The 22,597-nt window shown below is 43.8% G+C and overlaps 1 protein-coding gene across 1 annotated transcript in view; it reads right to left on the bottom strand.

Moving 5' to 3' along the window:
- Positions 1–22,597, bottom strand: part of NIPA2 (NIPA magnesium transporter 2) — a 312,051-nt gene that overhangs the window by 278,211 nt on the left and 11,243 nt on the right. The window contains exon 2 of the mRNA XM_069636610.1: positions 17,488–17,591. The gene's annotated coding sequence lies outside the window, so the exon portion shown is untranslated. The remainder of the gene's footprint in view (positions 1–17,487; positions 17,592–22,597) is intronic.

Below are 22,597 nucleotides of genomic sequence, written 5' to 3'. Positions count from 1 at the left end.
CTGTAAGTATTAATAGGAATCATAGAAAACCATAACATACCTTGCCCTATCCCAATCTCTAAACCATCCTATCCTTACCTTAATAATATGTAACCTTGTCAGAATCCTTATTGCAATCCTGTCTTGATTAATCTTGCTAAGCGCCATTTCTTTAGTCATTTTTATCTTGTGTTAATCCTAAACTATCAATCCTATTTCGAGTGGTCGGTCTGGTTCCGCCAGGGTGGCCGCTGGGGATCTGGGGTTGAAGTCATGAATCAACTCCAGAGCGTACTGTGTTCCTCTTTGGTATTCTAGCCTGCATGCTCTAGTCTAGAGTAAAATTATAGTCAATATTTTCCCTGTCCAAACTGAGTTTCACTTCTGTTTTCACCACCCGATTTTCTAAAAACGCCTCTCATTCAACATTGCATATCTCCCTCAGTTTAATAGCTAGAGACTTCATTTCAATTCCAGAGTGCACCTAAGATCTATAGCTACAATCCAACCCAAAAACTGCACTCGTATTTCACCAGTTATTCTTAAAACCCGTTTGGTTAATTTTAGGCGGGAATCAACATTTTTGCAAAGTTTTACTTGTGTTATTTTTATTGTAAATTATTTTCAACCTTCCATTGAAATCGTTTACTTTTCCTCAGACTATTGCTTATAATTGATAGTATCGTTCCAGTGTTGCTCCCATAGAAATGTGTACCGATTTAGGGATTTGTGCACGTTTTCAGTGTTTTATTCAACCATTTCCGAAATGTCATTTTACACAGTGTAAGATTTCAAATCCGTTTTTCTCTTGTTTGGGGAGAGAAGGTTGGATTCAAATTCGGTTTTATATTCCTTATTCATGATTACCTGCTTCTTCCTTATATCTATTTAGAATTGCTTATTTGTGGGTTGAAGAATATTGCAGGGGGAAATCCTAACTTAAGTGCTATCTATCCAAACGAGCCAAAAGTGTTCTTTTCTCTGGTGTTTTATTTGGTGGTGCTAAAGAGTGAAGTGCATTGTTCACATTCCTATCTGTTATTGTCACCACATTGGTGATTGCTGCTCCCTATTAAAAAGTATATGTTTGATTTGAATTTTAAATAAAAATTACCTTTACCAACCAGCCCGATTCCTGGTCCATCGTGACCCGGGGTATTTGAAAAGGGGTGTGATATGAGTGGTGTATCACTCAAAATATATATATGTAGTAAGCATTTTGGTTGTGCGCTGCATACTAGGCTGAGACTTGGGTATATCGCCTGATTGAAATACTTAACACACTTCACTTCTCCACTCTCCATGAAATACTGGGTGGCCCTGAAGTACGCTTGAGTGCATGATATGCGGAAAATAAATCTTATCTTGAAATTTTGAAACTCTCTCTCAGATGCTGTATTTTGTTTGAATTATAGCGCTTAGAAGCCTCATCAAGGTATGTTGAATGCCATCATTTGGCATCACGGAACAGCAAGCCTTGTTCTTCTGTATGAAGGTGATTGTTGTAAAAACTGGTTCTTGAGTTGTATAATGTTTTCATAAGGACTCTTCATATTTTATTAATGAATGACCGAAATTATTTTCTCCAAAATGGAAGAACGGTATGCCTTCATGAATGTCAGAGGAATCCTTGCAGGCATGGGAAAGGGCATCCACCTTGGTATTTTAAGTGTATGTTTAAAGGCGAATATAAAATGTAACGCAGCAAAGAAATGAATCCAACGGTTCAGTAGTTGATTAATTGACTGGGCTTCTTTTGAGGAATCCAAGATTCCCGTTGCCTGTGTACACAGTGATAGTATGTTAGTCTAGAAAAGCGATGATGTAATTCCATTCCGCAGAGGTTAATGTATGAGAATAGTAGGTGAGAGGTTGAGTTTCCTTGGAGTGAGAGTCCTTTGCCCCCAGAGCATAGTTCAAGGAATCAATTTCTACCATGTAGGGCAGGTTAGGATCATGGAGGTGAAGAATGGGAGCTGAAGAGAACAGTTTTTGGAGTGTTTTGAAAGCCTTTTCAGTGTCTCGAGTCCAATCACAGGTCGTATCTTTCTTAAGAAGTTGAGTAAGTTGTATCAGGATCCTGGAATAACTAGATATAAATCTCTTGTTAAAATAAATAAATAAAAATAATCGCAAATCCTAGGAAGAGCTGAAGTTCCTTAACGGATCATGGACGTGGCCAATCAATTATAGCTGCTAACAGGTGGATGCATACCTTTTTTTGGAGTGATGATATATCCAAGATACGCAATGCGTTGTTGATGGAGTTCACATTTGGAGGGTTTTGCATATCATCGGTATTTCCGAAGACCATTTAGAACTTCCTTGACATGGGAAACATGCTCATGATATCTTTTTGAGAAAATCAATACATCATCAAGATATAGGACTACAAATACATCCAGTATATCACGAAAGACAACATTTAAGAAGTATTGGAATTGCATTACTAGATATTCGAAATGGACGTAGCGGGTTCTAAAGGTGGTCTTCCATTCTCCTCCTTTGCCCATGCGTATCAGGTTATATGCACCCTTGAGATCTAACTTGGCATACATTAAACTGTTTTTTGCTTGGTCCAATAGAACTTGAATGAGAGATGGGGGGGGAGTGGTTCTTTATCATGATGGCATTCAACTGTCAGTAGTCCACACATGGACCGAGTTTCGCTTCATCTTTCTTCGAAATGAAAAAGATGGACGCTTCTACTGTGGAAGTGGAGTCTCTAATTAAGCCTTTCTGGAGATTGGAGTCTATATATTACTTTACGGTTATGTTTTCATTCTCGGAGAGAGCGTAGGTTTTTCTGAATGTTATCTTAGCTCCTGGGAGAAGTTCGATTTGGCAATCATATTCCCTATGGCAGGGTAGTTTGTCTGCCTCCTTGGAGCTAAATACATTGAGATATGAGACGTATTCTTTAGAAATAGCAGCCTAGATTACCAAGGTGCTTTGTCCTGTACATGGATGAGGAGCCAATGCAATGGGCCAGTCGTTTGGTGTGGAGGAAAAAGGTTGAGAAAAGAGCATAGTGGTGGGAAATGAGAGGGAAAGAAGGCAAGTGTTTGTTGTCTCAAATCTATGCAAGGATTACAGTGATTAAGCCAGAGGGTACCCAGGATGACCTGAAAGTGGAGCTATGGCATCAAAAAATAGTAACTCCTGATGGTATTGAGCGCAAACCATGGATAAATCTTCAGTACATAAGGTAATGGGACCTGAGACGAGTGGAGAGCCATGGGTTCCGATTGGGTCTTGGGTTTCAAGGGAATGTGTTCTTTGTGAGCATAGGAGATGTTTATAAATTTCCCTGTGGATCAGCGGTCAATAAGACTCCTGTCCATTTTTGTTGACTTGATATACAAATCGACTTCTATGAAAACATGTGTGGCTTGAGTAGGCATGAAAGCGCATATATCTTGTGTGGAATACTTAACCAGAGTGCTGGCTCACAGATTCTCTACTGAGGGTAAGCTGCATAGTTTCCAGACGGAGGTGAAGACCTTTTCCGACAAGCGCTTATGGAGTGTCCGGCCTCTCTGCACTAAAAGCAGAGATGTAGATGTGTCGCTGCTCCCTTTCTTCCGGGGACACTGAACCTCTAGTACTTCCCAACTGTATCGGTTCTGGCTCGCTGGAAGAGGGTATTTCTTTATCCCAATGGAGGTTCGGTCTCTGTAGCTCTATTCTCTGCTTCTCACCCGTCGAGAAATAGCCCTTTGGACAATGCCAATCACGAGAGCTATATAGTCAGTTAGGGTGTCGGGAGGATTGACAATTTGGCTAAGAGCATCTTTTAACTCTTACGTCAACCCCTCAATAAAGATGGTTAATTAGGCATCCCTCAGGCCAAGTGGTTTGAGTAGCCTGTCTTCTAAACTGTGCTATGTAGTGAAGGAGATCATGACTCCCTTGATGGATTTCCAGTAGTTCTGTCCATATAGATTGGCCTGCATATTGTCTATCTATCAAACATTAAAAAGCTATCAAAGACCTGTTGTAACCCTGAAGCAAAGGATAGGGCATTGTCCAAGCCAAGGCGGTTTTCTCCAGATGAATAATATGAATGATACCCGGGCTTGGTCATACTTATACACTTGGGGTTGATTCAAATATTTGATTTTACATTGGGTTACAACTCACGGGGGCCTTCCCCCCCCCATATTTGAGAAGCATAGGAGGCGAGGGAACCATGTGAGCGACAGCTGGTGGAGGTAAAGTGGCTGGGATAAGAATGGGTCGGGTGTCAGACCTGGACGTACCTCTAGAGGCTGCACCTGTAGTTCTCAGCCCGCAAGGGTTACCCACAGGGGTCTTTACCTGGACTACTTGATCAACAGTGATCGGTAAGGCTGTCATGGATTGGTAGAGCAATGCATTTTCTTGATGGGAAGTGGCCAAGTCTACCTGGAGTTGTTGCACTACACCTGCTAAATCTTTGAGCAAGGCCTCCATTGCTCAGGCGGTAAAAATCTTCTCGCAATCTGTCAGTCACTGTGACTTCTGGAGTACAGAAGTCGATTCCTTGGGAGCCATAGATGTAAATGCACTCTAACCCCACAAGAGCTGCACTGCTGCTAAGGTAACAGCCAGATAGATAGGAGTGCTATTTGACCACCACCACCCCACCCCCCTTCCTGAAGGGAAGAAATAAAGACAGTACACTGGAGCTGTAAGGGACGACAAACAAGTGGAGTGAATAACACTAGATTCACAAATGAAAGAAAAAAAAAAAAAAAAATAGTCACAGTCACTAACATCTGGTTAACCAGGCTCACCTGGGAGAGGAGTGTCCTGCCTTCAACCTGGAGTCTGTGATATGGAATAAATTACCCTTCTGAATAAACTAACTCTAAATACCTAATCACTAAAACATGGGGCCTCAGGGCGTGATGACCTGAAAAAAGTTCTGCGTGGCTTTGAAGTTTGGCAGCATGTTCCACAAACACAACCGTTGCGAGCAGTGTGTCTAGCGGCCTGAGGGTCTTAAATACAAGACTGCTGGCTTGTGTTTCCGGCCCCAGGCATGGTGCGCAGCCCTGCAGTTAGAGTAAAGGCCCTACCACGTGGCCACTCACCACGCCGGGGTCAGAAAATGGATGGCGCGATCTGGTGCCGGAAACGCTGCGACTGGAGCCTGCAGCAATCCTGGAGTCTCCAAGGCAGTTTATGCTGCAGCAGAGGCCAGTGTGCTTTCCCTACTCGAGGCCGCGGCGGCGAGTTCCTAAAACCCATCTTGTGAAAGTTTTGATTTGTACGTCATATACAAGATTATCATTTTTTGTGTGAGCTATTTAACACTAAATATATATATTGTTATATTTACCTTTCACAATGTGCAGTCCATTTTTTTAGGACTTAAAGTGTTCTTTGTTCTTATTGAGAGGTCACAGAAGTGGGCTGTGATAAAAGTTATAGTACGAAATGCCTTATGCTCGAGTGTCGGAATTCCCTGGACTTTGTAATGAAAAATAAATGTATTTTCAATAACATTGTACATAAAAAAAACTATTTCAAATGAATGATTCTTAACATGGCCCACATGTGCATACACACACACACACACACACACACACAAAAAGACTGGCTTACAAATCGCTTTGAAATACAATTGCTGTGTTTTAATATAGAGGTACAAAAAACATTAAGCTTTAGGTTTTCTTTCACAATGTGCAGCACAGTTCCCCTTTTCTATTTGGCTTGAGAAGTTAAAAGATCATAAAACAAAGCAATCAAGCTGATCCTCAAGTCAAAATAAAAGGGCCTTCCGACCGTTTAATAGACACGCATTTCTATCCAAGTACTCAACAACACACTAACTCCCATTAGAAGCCCAAGGTTATTAGAGATAGAGACCCAGGACCAGTGATCAAATTTAAAACGGAATATCCAACCCACGAGATGGAAGCAGCCTGCTGCTGGCTTGCCCCTGAAAGTAAATCTGACAGGAAATTACAAACAGCTTGACAACATTTGTTTTACAAGTATAACTTTGTTTCTCTTGACATTGTCATTAATTTGAGGATACCATGTTAATTGAAATAATGTACTGTGCCATCTTTATAACAATAGCTATATATCAATAGCGATATTAAGGACCATGGAAGACAAATGCACAACAAAGATGCCTCAAATATATATACGGCAGCCAATAATTTGCTTACAAACCGAGTAACATATGCGCTCATCTTTTGAATTTACTATAACTTACTAACTCTTTAAATTATTCTATGGGTAAAAATGGGCATGTATCCACATTGAGAAATACAATAAATAGGAACATGAATGGGATTTACCACAACCTCTGTAAATTAGGTATACAGACAGAGGGTGGAGAAGAATTCTGGTCACAGGTGGAATGGAAGAAAGCATATCATTGCAGGCGGCCTACATGGATGCCACTACAACTTATTTTACTCTTAGACAGGGGAACCTTGCAAAAGCCTTCATCTTTTTTCAAACTGACAACATCTCAAGTAATCGGTTTTCTAAAAAGTGAGGTATGGACAAAACAAACCGGAAGCCTATTTGTCGTAAAGACGCTGTGAATAAAAGACTAATTTTAAAACATCTGGTGTACACAAGTAGCATTCTAATTAATCATAAATCATAATTACGTGATTCCAAGATGGCCCCCGGGAAAATCGCATCGGGAGGAGAGTGCTCCCACCCGGCGTCACTAAAACAATAAAGATTTGGCATTCCAAACCCTAATGGGGAGAGGGTAAATCAGTGCAACGGCCCTAGGGAGACTTTTGAACCTGAGAACCACAGGATTAAGACCAATCCTTTCAGATTGTGAGATAAGCAGGACGCGTGAAGTACCAGCAAAGGCTCGCCCGATCGCCTTCTTGGAAATAAGGCCGCCTGTGAAAGACAACTGAGGATTGGTCTGACCTTTCTCTGGTCTAACAGCGGTCTACTCCAGACAACATTGGGCGGCTGGCTGTGTCGCAGTGCAACGGAGGGTGTTTACCACGGGAAAAGTCGGTGCCGACTGCAACGTGGCGAAAGAGGATTCGAGTTGTGGCAGGTGTGGCATTTTGGGGACTGTAGCAACGCACCAAACAATGTTTTCATAGGAGGTGGAACCCAAATGCAAAAGGAGGAGGGGGGTCAAGGTGTGGCTGCAGCGAAAGTGGAGGGACTTTGGCGAGCTATGATAGAATAGGAGAGGAGAGGGGTGGTGGACTTGATCCTGCGGAGCCCTTCAGGAACAGCGAAATATAGGATTAAGGAGAACATCTTTTTTAGATGGTCTTGACTGTAGTAGGGGGAAAAAAGCAATCCACAAGCCTCTTTCAAGATATCAAGGAACAAGCCGAAAGAACCTAAGGAAGGGGTCCTTAGCCACCAAGGGGCAAAAAAACAGCAAGATGGGGCACTGCAAAAGCTTTGGCGGAAGGAAGGGGAGATGGTGATGGCTGAAGAACAGACCTCCCAGAAGGAGGAGGTTTCTGTAGGATCCCCAAGTTGGACAACAGGACAAGTGATTACTATGGAAGTGTTCCAACAATGCTTTAAATAAATACTAGTGATCAAATGACAGAGACTGTAGCGTCACAACTGAGTTTGATCAGAACGAAACTAGCTCAATCCTAGGTATCAGTCCTAGGCGAAAGGGGAAAATCACTGAGCTAGTGGAAAGAATGGATACTATCGAAAACACCAATCATGAGCTGGCGGAAGACACACACAAAATAGATGCTTTAACTTAACAACTTGCAACAGCCACTCATAATCTGGAGATTCAGACTGAAGATCTCAACAAAAAAAAAAAAAGGCTTGAGGAGATGCAACATTAGGGTAAAAGGGCTTCCCGAGGGAGTTGAGGATTGTGACATGAAGGAAACAAAGCAACATGTTTTTGTTGCTCATCTGCTGAAGCTGGGGGTCCGGGCGGGTGGTGCCCCTCAATCGTATACATCGAGTGCGTCCTAGAAGAGTGGAACCAGGTGCCAGACCCTGTGATGTTTTAACAGCTTTCCAACGGTATGGACAAAAGGAGGCGATCTTGGAGGCGGCTAGAACAGCAAGTCCCATCAAAGTGAATGGTGTTGAAATTCAGTTATATCAAGACCTAGCGCAATCTACTCTGGTGAAGTGGAGACCGGTGGACCCAATGGTCAAAGCTCTGTTGCAGACTCAAATAAGATATATGACAATGCATTACTTACCGTAAAAGCATTTCTGATGGTTTTATCTGCTTAGATTCACATGCTGTGCATAGGTCCGACATCCAGTGGTCACTGCGGAGTATTGCATTTTGTTTTTCGTAGTCGAAAAGGGGACGTCGACAAGGCGTGTCTGTAACACTATCCCTATAGTGACGTGCATTGTACCCACAATCCCTCACGCGTCGAGGTCCCTCTGTTTGTATTTTTCTGCCCTGAGGGAGCCTTCTAGACGTGAGTGAGTACAGAAAAGAGAGAATATATTAAAAAAGGTGTCTATGTTCCTTCCATCCGAGCGGGGAGGAAGGGTGGGCGCATGTGAATCTAAGCAGATACAACCATCAGAAATGCTTTTACGGTAAGTAATGCATTGTCTTCTGATGTTTGTTAATCTGCTTAGAATCACATGCTGTGCATAGACTAGCGAGCAGTACCCGGAGTTGGCGGTGGGTTATGAGAAGGAACAGTAGAGAAAAGATGTCTTAATACTGCCTGTCCCACCTGGGAGTCAGATCTAGAGTGTGTATCTAGACAGTAGTGTTTTGTAAAGGTGTGCACAGAACTCCAGGTAGCCGCTTTGCAGATGGACTCAAGGGGAACATTTGCAATGAATGCTATGGAAGCCCCAGTGCCTCGAGTGGAATGTGCTCTTGGCTTGAAGGGTAGTTCTCTCTTAGCAAGAGTGTAACAGAGAGTGATGCATAGAACAATCCATCTAGATATAGTGGACTTTGAAACTGCATCTCCTTCTCTTCCTGCTGCCACAGAGACAAAGAACTGATTAGTCTTTCTCAGTGGTCTGGTTCTTTCCATGTAGAACATGACTGCTCTGCGTACATCTAGTGTATGCAGACTTTTTTCTCCCAAGCTGGAAGGGTTTTGAAAGAACGTTGGTAGTTCTATAGACTGGTTTACATGAAATTTTGAGATGAATTTTGGTGCAAACCTTGGGTGTGTGCGTAGAACCACTGTATCTTTGTGAACTGTTACGAAGGGGTCTAGTACAGAAAGAGCCTGTAGTTCACTTACTCTCCTAATGGAGGTGATAGCTATTAGGAAAGCAGTCTTAAGAGTGAGGTCTTTAAGAGTTGCTTTGTGCATGGGTTCGAAAGGGGGGCCCATGAGTCTAGAAAGTACCACATTTAAGTCCCATCCGGGAGCTGGGTTAGCTATTGGAGGGTGTATTCTTTTTACCCCTTCCATGAAGGCTTTGATAACTGGTATCTTCCACCACGACACTTTAAGTTGGGAAGTGGTGTATGCAGAAAGTGCCGCTAGGTGGACTTTAATAGAATTGAACACTAGACCTGAATCCAGTAAATGGGTCAAGTATAGGACAATGTCAGTAGGAGAGCAGTTAATTGGGTTGATGCTCCTATTTGTACACCAGATGACAAATCTTTTCCATTTGCTAGCATAGCAGTGGCGAGTATTTGGTTTTCTGGCTTCCCTGAGGATGTCCATACATCTCTGAGGGAGTTGTAAATGGCCAAATTCTATGATCTCAGGAGCCAGGCTGCTAAGTTCATGGTCTGAGGGCATGGGTGCAGTGTCTTGCCCTTGTCTTGTGACAGCATGTTGTATGGGCAGGGAAGTTTCACTGGGGGAGATAGGGACATCTCCATCAAGTGAGCGAACCAAGGTTGCCGGGCCCACATTGGGGCCACTAGTATCATGGTAACCTGCTCCTGGTGCATCTTGTGCACCACTTTGTTGAGAAGGGGAGTCGGGGGAAAGGCGTAAACAAATTTCCCTGACCATTGAATCGACAGACTGTTACCCTTGGATTTGTTCTGGGGGTACCTGGAGGCGTAACTTTGGCATTGTGAGTTTTCCATAGTTGCGAACAGGTCTATTTCCGGAAAACCCCATTGCGTGAAGACGTCTAAGACGATGTTTTCGTGCAATTGCCATTCGTACTCTTCGGGCAGTGGGAAGTCTCTGCTGAGCTTGTCTGCTAGCAGATTGAGTTCCCCTGGTACATGTTGCGATAGTAGAAACATGTTGTGTCTGAGAGCCCACTTCCATATATTCTGGGACAGTTTGGACAGTCCTGGAGAGTGAGTGCCCCCTTGTTTGTTGAGGTAGTACATGGCTGTGGTGCTGTCTGTGAGGACCATCACTGTCTTTCCTTGCAGGTGTTTCTGAAAGGCTTTCAGTGCCTTGAACACTGCTAGAAGTTCCAGCAGGTTTATATGTTTGGATGCTAAGCTCGGAGTCCACGCTCCGTGAGCAGTCTGATGGAATAGGTGAGCCCCCCATCCTGTGAGGGATGCGTCTGTGGTTAGAGTGGCTTCTACCGCGGGTGTGGCAAAAGTCTTCCCTATTAGCAGGTTTTCTTTTGTCCACCACCTCAGCAAAAGTACTAAGGCCTGCGAGACCACCACTAGATCGTCCCATTGTCCGCTGGCCTGACACCACTGGCTGTTGAGCCACTCCTGCATTGGGCGCATGCGCAGACGCGCGTGAGGTACCAAATAAATACATGACGCCATCATCCCTAGCAAGCGCATAGCTTTGCGTACTGTCACCTCCCGACCTGTTACATAATGGGGGATCTGAAACAGCATGTTTTGGACCCTCTCGTTGGAGGGGAAGACGAGGCCGTCCTTTGTTTGAATTAGAGCCCCTAAAAATTGTTTGGTTTGGCTGGGTTCTAAGCTGGACTCCTTTTCGTTGATGGAGAAGCCCAGTTGGTACAAAAGGTTTACGGTCTTTTGGGTATTGGAGAAGCATGTTTCGTAAGAATCCCCGGTTATGAGCCAGTCGTCGAGGTAAGGGTATATTGGGATGGATAGCCTTCGCAGGTGGGCCGCTGCTACTGCCAGTACTTTTGTGAATACTCTTGGAGCAGAAGCTATCCCGAAGGGTAGTACTCTGAATTGGTAGTGTTTGTTCTCTATCTTGAACCTGAGGTATTTTCTGTGTGCTGGCAACATTAAAATATGAAAGTATGTATCTTTCATGTCTAGCGTTGTCATGTAATCCCCCTGTGATAACAGTGGGATTACTTCCTGCAAGGTCACCATACGGAACTTCTGTGGTTTGACAAAGTTGTTCGCTGGGCGCAGATCTAATACAGGGCGCATGGTTAAGTCCTTTTTGGGTACAAGGAAGTACACTGAATAAATACCTTCTGTTACCTGAGATAGGGGGACAGGTTCTATTGCTTCTTTTTTCAGCAGTTCTTTTACTTCTTGTAAAAGAATGGTGAGGTGCTCCGGTGATCTGCGTTGGTTTCGTGGGGGTTTGTACTTCGGGTGACCGTTGAATTCTATGCAGTATCCGTGGGTTATGGTTGATAATACCCATCGGTCTGACGATATTCCCTCCCATGCTGATAGGAACGATGTTAGCCGGCCCCCGACCGGTGATGCATGGGAGGGGAACCCGAATCTTCGGGTCATTTGCTGGTATTGGGCGTGGAACCTCTGGGGCTGGAGCCACGACCTCTTCCTCTGCCACGCCGTTGGCCTCTTTGACTGAACTGGGTGTTACCCTGGTTAGAGGGCCAGTTGGTAGCAGAGTAACATTGTTGTTGGTTTTGCTGCTGTCTTTGGCCACGAAAGGAGCGTCTATTACCATAGCCTCGCCTGTTAGGGGGTCTAGATATTTGATCAAGAGTCTTGATGGTATCAAACTCTTTCTTAGCATGTTCTAGTGTCTCATCAACTGCCTTCCCAAACAGATGCGTCTGTTCTATGGGTTTATTTATGAGGGAGGCTTGGGTTTCGGGTTTAAAACCTGAATTGCGTAGCCAAACGTGTCGTTTGAGAAGTATTCCCTGAACCAGGGATCGGCCAGCAGTCTCAGCGGCATCTAGGGAGTTCTTAACGATGCCCTGGTTTACAAGTGTTCCCTCTGATATTACAGTTAGCAGACGTGACCGCAGGGGTTCAGGTGCGTCCTCTGCCTCGCTGAGCAGCTTGCTCCACTGTGCATCTGCGTAGCTAGCTAATAGGGAGTTATTAGCAATTCTAGTAGAGAAGGCGGCGGAGGTCATGATTCTCTTCCCAAGTGCGTACAGCTTCTTGCCTTCTTTGTCAGGTGGTGCTTCACTAGTGGATAGTGGTACCCCTGCTCTTTTCCTTGTGTTGGTAACTACAAGGGAGTCCGGAATAGAGTGTCCTCTGATGTATAAAGGGTCAGAGGATGAAGGGCTGAAGAGCTTTTCTATTCTAGGGTTGACCCCTCTTACTAAAGCTGGATTAGAAAGGGAAGGAGAAATTCTTCTCTTAATAGAAGCCAGGAGTGGAATAGACTGGCTAACAGGGGCTTTTTTTTTTTTATAACTCTTTCTACAAAGTCTATGTCAGGAAGAGCTTCCCCTGTGTCAAGCTCAAAATGCGCTGCTGCCTTGCGCAATAGTGCATTGAGGGAAGGTTGGTCATCTATGGGAGAGGAGTTCCCAATATGTGACTCCTTGAGAGGAGAAGGGTGAAAAGCATCAGGGTCTGAGTGCACTGATGGGGATTGCCACGGCTGCACTGACGGAGATTGCCAGGGCTGCGATGTAGCTGTATCCTCTTCGAAATTAGTGTAAGGATCTTCTTCGAACCCCTCTTCCTCAAGTTCTTCTTCTTCTTGCCCACCCAAACACTCCTCATCTTCCTGAAGGTATTGCTCCTCCTCAGTGAGGTCATATACATCTGTGGAAGGGGGAACCAGCCTAGGAATCTTGACTCTAGGGTCATCCTGGGGCCATTCTCTTTGTCTTTTGTGAGTGGGTGGGTCTTGGTTTCCTAGAAACCTTTCCATTTTCTCCATGCAAGAATGGAGTCTTTCAAGGGTCTCATGGGGTACCCCTGAATAGTCTAGAGGGGGGAAATCTGTGTTTTCACCTTCGAACGCTCCCACAACGTCGACGAGAGGTTACCGTCTCCTTCTGAAAAGCCCTCCGGTAGTTCAGAAGCGTCCTTAGATGAAAGGGGCAGTTCTTGGCTACCTTTGTGCTTTTTCGTCGCGGTATTCGACGTTTGTTTCGTCGTCCGCGCACGTTTGTCTTCGGAGACAATTCTCGCTAGGCTCTCGACAACGAGTTCGTCAGTCGAGGGCTCTGGTGTCGACGTTGTGTGCGTTGCGCGTTGTACCTCGACGGCCGCTCTATGGAGCGTTACGTCAGATGTTTTTGGGGTAGCGCCCGTGTTAGATGAAAGCCCAATCGCTGGTCGTGGCTGCGTTTGCGGGTGGGGCTTGAGACCTTTACAGTCCGCGGTAGACGCCGGAGTGCCCTGCGTCCCCTTCGGCGCTGATGGATCCTTCGTTCTCGACGAAGAAGAGCCGTGGGTTGTATGTTTAGCCTTATGGGGTTTATGTGCGTCCTTGTCGCCGGGGTGTTCATCCCCATAAGCAGGGTGTGAGCCGAGCCCGTCGGGGCCGGGGACGGACGTCGAGGAGCGGGAACGCTCCTTCTGGGGGTTCATGACTTCCGTAACGGACGTCGAGTTATCGCCCTCCTCGTCACTTTCAGTAACAGCGGCAGCGGGTGAGGAAACTGACTTCGACATCGCGTAGTCCGCCCACCTTTTAACCCTTCGTTCTTTAAGGGTTCTAGGTTTCAAGAGCTTGCAGGCTGCGCAGCTGTCCTCTTTGTGATCGAGGGGCAAGCAACGATTACAGAGCTTGTGCTTATCCTTCCAAGTATATTTGCCCCTGCAGCGTGGGCAGAACTTAAAAGGTGTCCTCTCCATAGCTGAGGCAATAATAGCTGGCGATAACAACCCCAAGGGAAAGAAAGGGGAGAAAGAAAGACATTCTCAAAGAGAAGATAAAAGTTCGAACCCCCACTCTCCCTACTGTATGTTGGCCGTTGAGGCCAGGCCACGTGTTCGGCAGCGCCGAAGGATCTCCTCCGCTCTTCCTCTCCGTCGAAAATCTGTTCGGCGGAGAAACAGCTTCACAGCTAACGTCGAGGGGAGGGATCGTTAATAATATATTAAGTATAACAAAGGACCGAGGTCCGTGGCAAGTATTAGCAATGTCTCTCTAGGAGCTCCGCGAAAGGCGACCAGAAACTGGGCGGAAAAAAACAATCTGAGGGACCTCGACGCGTGAGGGATTGTGGGTACAATGCACGTCACTATAGGGATAGTGTTACAGACACGCCTTGTCGACGTCCCCTTTTCGACTACGAAAAACAAAATGCAATACTCCGCAGTGACCACTGGATGTCGGACCTATGCACAGCATGTGATTCTAAGCAGATTAACAAACATCAGAAATGGGCATTTCCATTCAGATTGTTTTCGTGGGAGGGACGGCAAATCGTATCACCTCCTGCAAAGAAGGACTGAGGATTTAGAAAATTGAGGAAGACAGGGTTTTTTGCGGCGGTCAAGAGAGACAAGATTAAACATTGGGAATGGAGTAAGGTTCGAGGACTACTGTTGAAAAGCAATTGACCCCTTAACCCGTTTGTCAAGATAAATAGGTACATGGTGTCCCGGGTTCTGAGGGGAGAGGGTATGTTTAGAAGCAGGTTGGGCGAAAGAGGAGTACATACCTGCGGGGTAGTGGAATAGTGGTGTGGGGGCGATGTGTGAGATGATCCTGGCATTTGCATTAGGGGAGGGAATGGGTCCTATGGGTCTAGGAGACCCCCACAAGTTATCTCCGGCCGAGTAGTGAGACTCAACGCCCATGGCTTGTTACATTGGAGGGGGAGAAGTGGGTCGAGTCTGACCGGAAGGTGTTGGTGGGTGAGGGGGGGGGGGGCGTTGGAGGAAGTAGTACGTGATTAGCCATGGTAGACTCTTGGAAGGAAATTCAGAAGGTAACCAAAAGGATATACGTTTTACTCTCATGTCCCATCAGTCATTTTCCCGAATAGATTATAGATGGGTGTCAGCCACTTTATTGGGGCAAGTAAGTAAAATCGAAATAGGGCCAATTAGTGTATCATATCACGCTCCGTTATCAATAGAAATTCAGCAGGAAAGTCGTCAGTCTAGGCTTTGGTGCAGGAAATATCGAAATCAGTTGTTAGGCGACCCATTCATAAGTACTGAGATAAGAGGTCAAATTGGGGAGTTTTTTAAAATAAATAAGACGCTGGGAAAGCAGGAACAGACGGTGTGGGAATCGTTTACAGCAACAATGAGGGGCGAGTTAATTGCAGGTAAGGCACTGCGAGAAAAACAACTTACATCAATGCAAGGTGACTTATAATCGCAACTGAAGGAGGCAATGAGTAGAATGGAATCAGATAAGGGAGTGACCCTGAGAAGAGAATATAGACATATTAGGGGACAGTTAGAATAATTACAAACTAGACAGGCTGAGAAATCCTTACTATTTTTACAAAAAGATGCACTATCTTAAGGCAAATAAAGCAGACCGTATGTTGGCACGGCAAGTGAGAAAGAAGGAGGAAGCAAGGGCTATCCTTTGTATTAAAATGGGACCGTAAACCATTAGCTCATCGTCTGAAGATTTAATACAGGTATTCACAGATTATTATTCCACGTTATAGACTACTGACTAACCAGATGAAGTAGCGCATGAGACATACTTGAAGCAATTGATCAAGGGGAAAGGGAGGAGCTGGAAGGGGAGATTACTTTGGAGGAAGTACGTGCAACTATTAGGATTTTACCTATAAATAAAGGCTCCAGGACCGCACAGTTTTCCGGCACACTTTTATAAAACTTACATAGATACATTATCTCTGGTAATTACTTTCCTAATTCAGGACATATCACACCATCTATGGAAGAGGCAAAAGGTAGTGCCATTTCCCAAGCCAAATAAAGATCGACCCATAGCTCTCATCAATATTGATGCAAACAAATTTACTAAAATATTAGCACTGAGAATGAAAAAATTAATGCCCAAACGTATTCACCCGGATCAGTCAGGTTGTCAAGGGAAGACAAACTTTTGACAATATAAGAAGGGCGAGTCATTTGATTGAGAAGGTAAACAAATCGGGGCTGGCCGCAGGGATATTAATTTTAGACGCTGAAAAAGCATTTGACCAGGTGGAGTGCTCCTTTTTGTTCCGCACTATGGAGGGCTATGAGGTTTGGGCCTAGATTCTTTTACGCATGTTAAGGCAAATTATCAGTCGCTGCTATTGCGATTGGCTATCAATGGGTATGTTTCACATGGAATGAAGGTGTCTCAGGGTACAAAACATGGATGCCCCTTGTCCACAGTGTGTATGCGATACATTTGGAGCCGCTTTTATCCAAGATCCACTACGAGAAAAATATTCAGGCGATACAATTTGGAGGAGTGGCGTTTGCCTATGATTTGCTTATCAAGGCAACGCAGTTGGTCAGCTCATTGCCAGGACTGACTACAGAACTAAGTTTGGTGAAGTGTCAGGATTGAAAATTAACTCCCATAAATCAGAAATAATGGTTATACAAGGGGGAGCTGTTTCAATGCAACAGAGTATAGATGTGGGCCAGTACCTGCGGGCACACAAAGGGTTAAGATACTTGGGAGTGAAGATAACCAATTCATTCGAATCTATGTATCAGGCCAATTATCCCCCGTTGTTAGATTCAATTAAAAAGTGGTTGGAGGAGCGTAACACTGTCAATTTCATGGATAGGTTGGATTAATACAATTCAAATGGTTGTGCTCCCAAGGGTATTATATTTTTTCCAAGCCTTACCATTAGTAGTCCCCTCGAAATGTTTTACAAATCTAAATATAGCGAGGAGCTTCATATGGAATGGAAAGAAATCAAGGGGGGCTTGGAAAGTACTGATGGCACCCATAACGAGAGGTGGGATGGGGGCTCCAGACTTCAAAACCTATTATCAAGTGGCCCAGTTGCGGATAATTTGTGAGTGGTTTGGGGGTAATCAGGAGAAAATATGGCTACAGATGAATAGAGCAGTGGTTTGGAGGCCCCTAAAAGAAGTACTGTGGTGTCAGAAGGTTGATGTACCCCTTAACTTGTATAAGAGATGGAACCAGCCGTCGGTACCCACAGAGCATGAATAGCTGGCAAATATTTGGCACTATGGTTCATTAGAATGGCTGATTTATGTGGTTCAAGGAGAACAGAGGAAGTTTAAGGAAGATTGAGACTTGGCACTGGACTTCCTCTACAAAGACTATCGAGTGAACTGGTGTCAACGGAGAATATGTTTATTAGACTTATTTTAAAGACGAGACCTGGTACACCAAGGAGTGGTGAATGGACAAAATCAGTAGAGCAGCAGTCTGGGAAGAGTGGGGTGGGAAGGGTGTTTACATTATAATAAAACAAATGCTAATAAAAACAAATTAAAAAATATGCGTTGGATTGCTGTGTGAAGTATTAATTGTCAACAAAATGGAATACAAATGGAATGATTTGACAATCATGAAAAAATACCTGTTTGTTGCATGATTTCAAATTTTCTGTCCTTGCTGAAGAGCGAATTTGTAACCATCATGTGTTCACTGTTGGTAGCAAAGTTCCCAATTCTAGATCATGTTCTGAAATGAAGAGTTGATAAGAGTGGATTTTGAAAAGTACAGTAAATTATTCAGTAAACAAGGCTCTTTGAAAGATTTTCCTTTCCAGCGATCTATAAACAGGGCATTTATCAAAGCAGAAATCTGCAGGTCTGTTCTCTACAGTATCACATTATATAAACAGATAGAAAACATGAATTACCCAGTAATAATCTTTCTGTGGCTTGTATCTGCAGAGAATCACATGGCCTAGGCTGCCATCTAGTCGTTAGTGTGGACTGTTACATCTTGTTTTTCAAATTAAAAAAAGGGGACATTGACAGGGGTGTACTTGTCATACTATCCCTATTCTGCATGTACAGGTACCCATGATTCTTCACATGTAAACATCCACAGATTGCTTGTTTTTCCCGACATACGTTTGTAAAGTAATTTTTTCCTTCGCTCCCATGCGGGAAAGATAGGGGCTTGCATGTGAATCTAAGCAGACCCCAGCCACAGTAAGCAGATAACTGGGTAAGTAATGCTTACCTCCTGAGGCGTGTGAATCTGCCTAAAATCCCATGCTTTGCATAAATTAGCAAGCAGTACCTGAAAACACTGCAGGGTGAGCTAAAGGAACAGTTGTGAATAAATGTTTTAAAACAGCTTGTACCATCTGTGAATTTGTTCTCGCTTGTGTGTCTCCACAACAGTGTTGTGTCACTGTCAAAGTGTGAACAGAACTCCAAGTTGCGCTGTACAAAATGCATTCCAGAAGTGCATTAGCGGTGAAACTTAGTGTTGCTCGTGTGCTACGAGTAGACTGTGCCCTAGGTGTAAATGGCAGAGTTGTGTTCGACAGTGTAACAAAGTTTAATACATCCAACTGATACATCTTGCAATGGTTGCCGTGATTACTGGATCGCCTCTCTTCCTGTTGCAAGGACACAAACTGGGCTGGTTGCCACATTTCTTAGGTTTAATTCAGGGAATACATGGCTGCTTGATGGACGTCTAGTGTGTGTAATGCCCTTACGCCACTGTTCTGTGGTTTTTCGAAGAAAGCTAGCAATTCAATGGATTGATTGAAACTTTAATATGTATTTTGGCAAGAACCTTGGATGTCTCCTTTATGCCACTTGTTTGCGAATAGAGCCAACCAAATGTTTCTGAAACGGACAATGCCTGTGATTCACTTATTCTTCTGACTGATGAGACAGCAAAGAGAAAAGCAACTTATATGAAAGTTACCTCAAAGGTGCTTTATATGTATGCTCAAAAGGTGCTCTCATTCTTTTACATAATACTCTGTTAGGATCCCATTCAAGCGTTGGATGTACCACTAGTGGATATGTATGTGAAAGCTTTAACTACTGGAACGTTCCACCACAAAACTTTAGGTTGTGTATGCTGCCAACTTTGAGTACATTGTATACTAGGCTTGAGTCAAGTAGAGAAAGCAGGTAATTGGCTGTCTGTTGGTGAGCAGTTAATGTTGCTGGCTTGTTCCTGGTACACCACATTACAAACCATTCCAATGTATTGAAATGTCTGATATTTGGTTTTCTTGCTTCACACAGGATGTCCATGCACCATGTTGGTATCTGCAATGTCGAAACTTTATGACCTCTGGAGCCAGGCTGCTAAATTGTTCGTTTGTGTATTTGTATGGGTAATCTGCTGATGTTGAGTGAGCAGATTGCGAGAAGAATATTTTGATTGTTGGGCACAGAGACATGTTTAGTATGTAGGAGTACCACTGCTGTCTCACCCACATCAAAGCAAGAGTATCAAAGTTAAGTGCTTTTCGTGTAGTTTGTGAACTATTCTGCAGAGCAGTGGTGTTGGTGGAAAGCTCGAGCAATTATTCCGGACCAGTTCATACACAGAGCATTGCTAATGCCCCTGTTCTGGGTATCTGTAAGGGAGGTTTTGGCTTTTTTTGTTTTCTGCAGCTGTGAATTGGTCCACTTGTGGGTGGCCCCATTCTGCAAAAATCAGTTTCAGTGCACTCATGTTTAGTTCCCATAGCTCAAGCTGTCCACAACACAATTGTGTTCCCACATTATGCTTGAATGTATATGGTTCTTTGGATTCACCAATACCAAATGTTCTGTGTGAGCACAGACTGCGTATTTACGTGTGTTCGGTCTTTTTTGTTATTGTAAAGTATGGCTGTGTTTAGGAGGACGCAGTTTCCTGTTTAGATGTTTTACAAAGAGCAGAGCGCCATTTTCATTACTAGTAATTCCAACCCATTAACGTGGGGCTTGATTTGTTGGCTTGTCATTGCAACGAGAATACCACTAGATCGTCCCACTCACCCGATTTTTGAGACCATTGTTCTGACCAGCCACTGCTGTATTGTGCACATATTGAGACGTGCAAGCAGGATGATAAAAATGCACAATGTCATTATGGACAAAAGTTCCATTACCTTACTGACTTATCTGGCAAACATCTGAGTAACATGGGATTTGCGCTTACAAAGCTTGCACTCATTCTAGAGAATGGTGTGGAGTGTTAAGAAATGCTCCTAGAAACTGTTTCGACTTGGACCGAGACGTGATTTTTTTTTCTTGTTGATTTAGCATCCTAGACTGTGGAGCAGATGGACTTTTCCCTGTGGATGCGGTCGACATTTTTGGTCAGTTTCACCCCCATTATCAGCCAATTGTTCAGGTAAGGATAAATTGGTACAGCCTTGTGGCATAGATGTGCTGCGACAATAGCGAGCACCTTGGTAAACACACGAGGCACTTATGCAACTCAAAAGAGAGACGTTTGTATTGATAATGACATGGGCGTGTTTTGAAGCTATGAGAAAAATTAAAATATGTGGGTTCGATCTAACTTATGCGCGCCAATGACCACTCCCGATTAGCAAAATCCAAAATTTGGTTCAAAAACGTTTGGTGGCAGCGACCACACAATTCCCACAAACCACCCACAAGGTTTGTAAAATTCAGACAGTTGAATAATGATTTAGGGAACTAAACGTCATGCGTCTGCTGTACAACGACAAGAAAATGAAATCTTGATTTCACATTGTTTGTTTTGTCATAGTGATATATATTGATAAATGTACTCCATCCCATACCTGTTAGTGGTTGGAGCGAGTCACCTTCCCTGACATTATTCAAGTGTTATGAAACTAGATGACCACAGGGTGGTCGTTCTGAATGTTTGTGTTTTTAACAGAGACCAGGCCTTTTCGTTTTTGTCTTTTTGGGAACTAGAAGTATACGGAGTAAATTCCTGTGTTTACCTGTTCCAGAGCTATTTGTTTTATTGCTCCTTTCAGAAGGAGAGTTTGAATTTCTTCTTGCAGTGTCAGGTGTTCTTGAGGCAGCCTCCCGTTTCCTGGTGGCAGGTTGCATGGCTTGGCTGTCAGTTCCACACAGTACCCCTCTCTGACCATACTTAAAACCCACTTGTCTGAGGCTATTCCCCACCCACACCCCTTGTGGCCATAAGATTTTAATATACCACTCATGGGAGGGGACTATTACTGGTGAGCTCGTTTTTGCAGACGCTGAGGTTCGTTTCACCAAACCAATGAACCCAGAGCTCCTTGATGAGCAGTTGTAGTGGTTTGTTGGTTGGCTATATGGCTGACCACGAAAGGAATGCCTGTTAGTTGATCATCCCTTTTGTTGAGAAGTTTTCCCTGTTAATTTCATGATCCTTTTTTGCCTTCTCAAGAGCTTAATCTACTGATTTGCTGAGTAAAGAGAGATTCTCAAAGGTTTATCACGTAGCTTGCTTGAGTCTCATAACAATGGTGGAATCGGCTACCAGTCTCAATGACGTGTCTGCCATGCCTAGAAAATTCTTAATCACAGCACTGACCGATTGTTTACCTTCAGCAATAACTTTTGAAATGCCCATTATGAGTGGCTCAGGGAACTCTCCGATTAGCTTGCGTGCCTAATCCCGTTGTGTTCTATTGTATCTCGCAATTAGTGCTGTGGCATTTACGATTCTTTTGTATGTTGCAGAAGGGACGACTTTACAGCCAAAAGCATATCATTTTTTACTTTCTTTGTCTGGGGGATATTAGTTGGTGTATAATGGATTACCACCTCGTTTTCTTGAAATGTGACAACCTGACCCCCAAAGCACAGTGGGGTCAGTGGGTGCTGATTTATATTCTCTAATCTTGGATTTACTGGTTTAGTGAAAGCTAGACTAATCAAGGAGGTGGTTACCCCTTTACTGTACAATTTTAAAAGTGGTATTGATTTTTCACTGACTGAATATCCTCCATGAAATCTGCGTCTTCCTCCGACTCACGAGTTTGCACATTGTATTTGGCTGCTGCTCATTTGACAAAGTCAGTGCAAGGGAACTGATCCTCAGTAAGCGATTAGGTTATTGGTGGTTCCACAATGTCAGGGTGATTATTTGGCCTATTCATCTGGCTCAATGTCATCTCCCATCACCTGAAATCACCTTGTCTTTAGTACAGCTATTCTCATGCTTTTCCTCCTCTATAAAAAAAAAAAACTGTTCTAGGAGTATCACCCTTTAAAAAAAAACATTAAAAAAACTAAAAAAAAGTGCGCCATGCTCTGAAAAATCTATTAATCTATTTTTCTTTTCTTGGGTAGATGTTCGCAAAAATCAATAAAGCATTCCATTGTATTTTGAATGGTGCTAAAACACTCCTTAGACCATGGTTTACCCTTGCTCTCACTCTGTGGAGTGGACGATGTTTCAAGGAGTATGTGCCCTGAGGCATACTAAGGGCTGATTGAATTCTTGTAGTTAGAGGATGAGTTGGAGCAGGGTTGTCCAACTACAGGCCTCGAAGGACGGAAACATGTTGGATTTGCAGTATACCCCTAATTAACATTCAGGAGATAAATTTGCATACAATCATTCTAAATGTATGCACATTTCTTCTCAAGAAAATTAATAAAGGATATCCTGAAAACCCGTCAGGATTCTGGCCCTGGAGGCCTGAAGTTGGACAGCCCTGCTCCAACTCATCCTCCAACTACAAGAATTCAAATCAGTCAGCGCTTTCTTTTTTTCATAGA

The sequence above is a fragment of the Ambystoma mexicanum genome, chromosome 7p (assembly GCF_040938575.1).
Source record: "Ambystoma mexicanum isolate Mex_15411 chromosome 7p, UKY_AmexF1_1, whole genome shotgun sequence".
NCBI classification, from domain to species: Eukaryota; Metazoa; Chordata; class Amphibia; order Caudata; family Ambystomatidae; genus Ambystoma; species Ambystoma mexicanum.
Note: the sequence above shows the minus strand (reverse complement) of the source record. Positions and strands in the feature narration are given on the sequence as shown.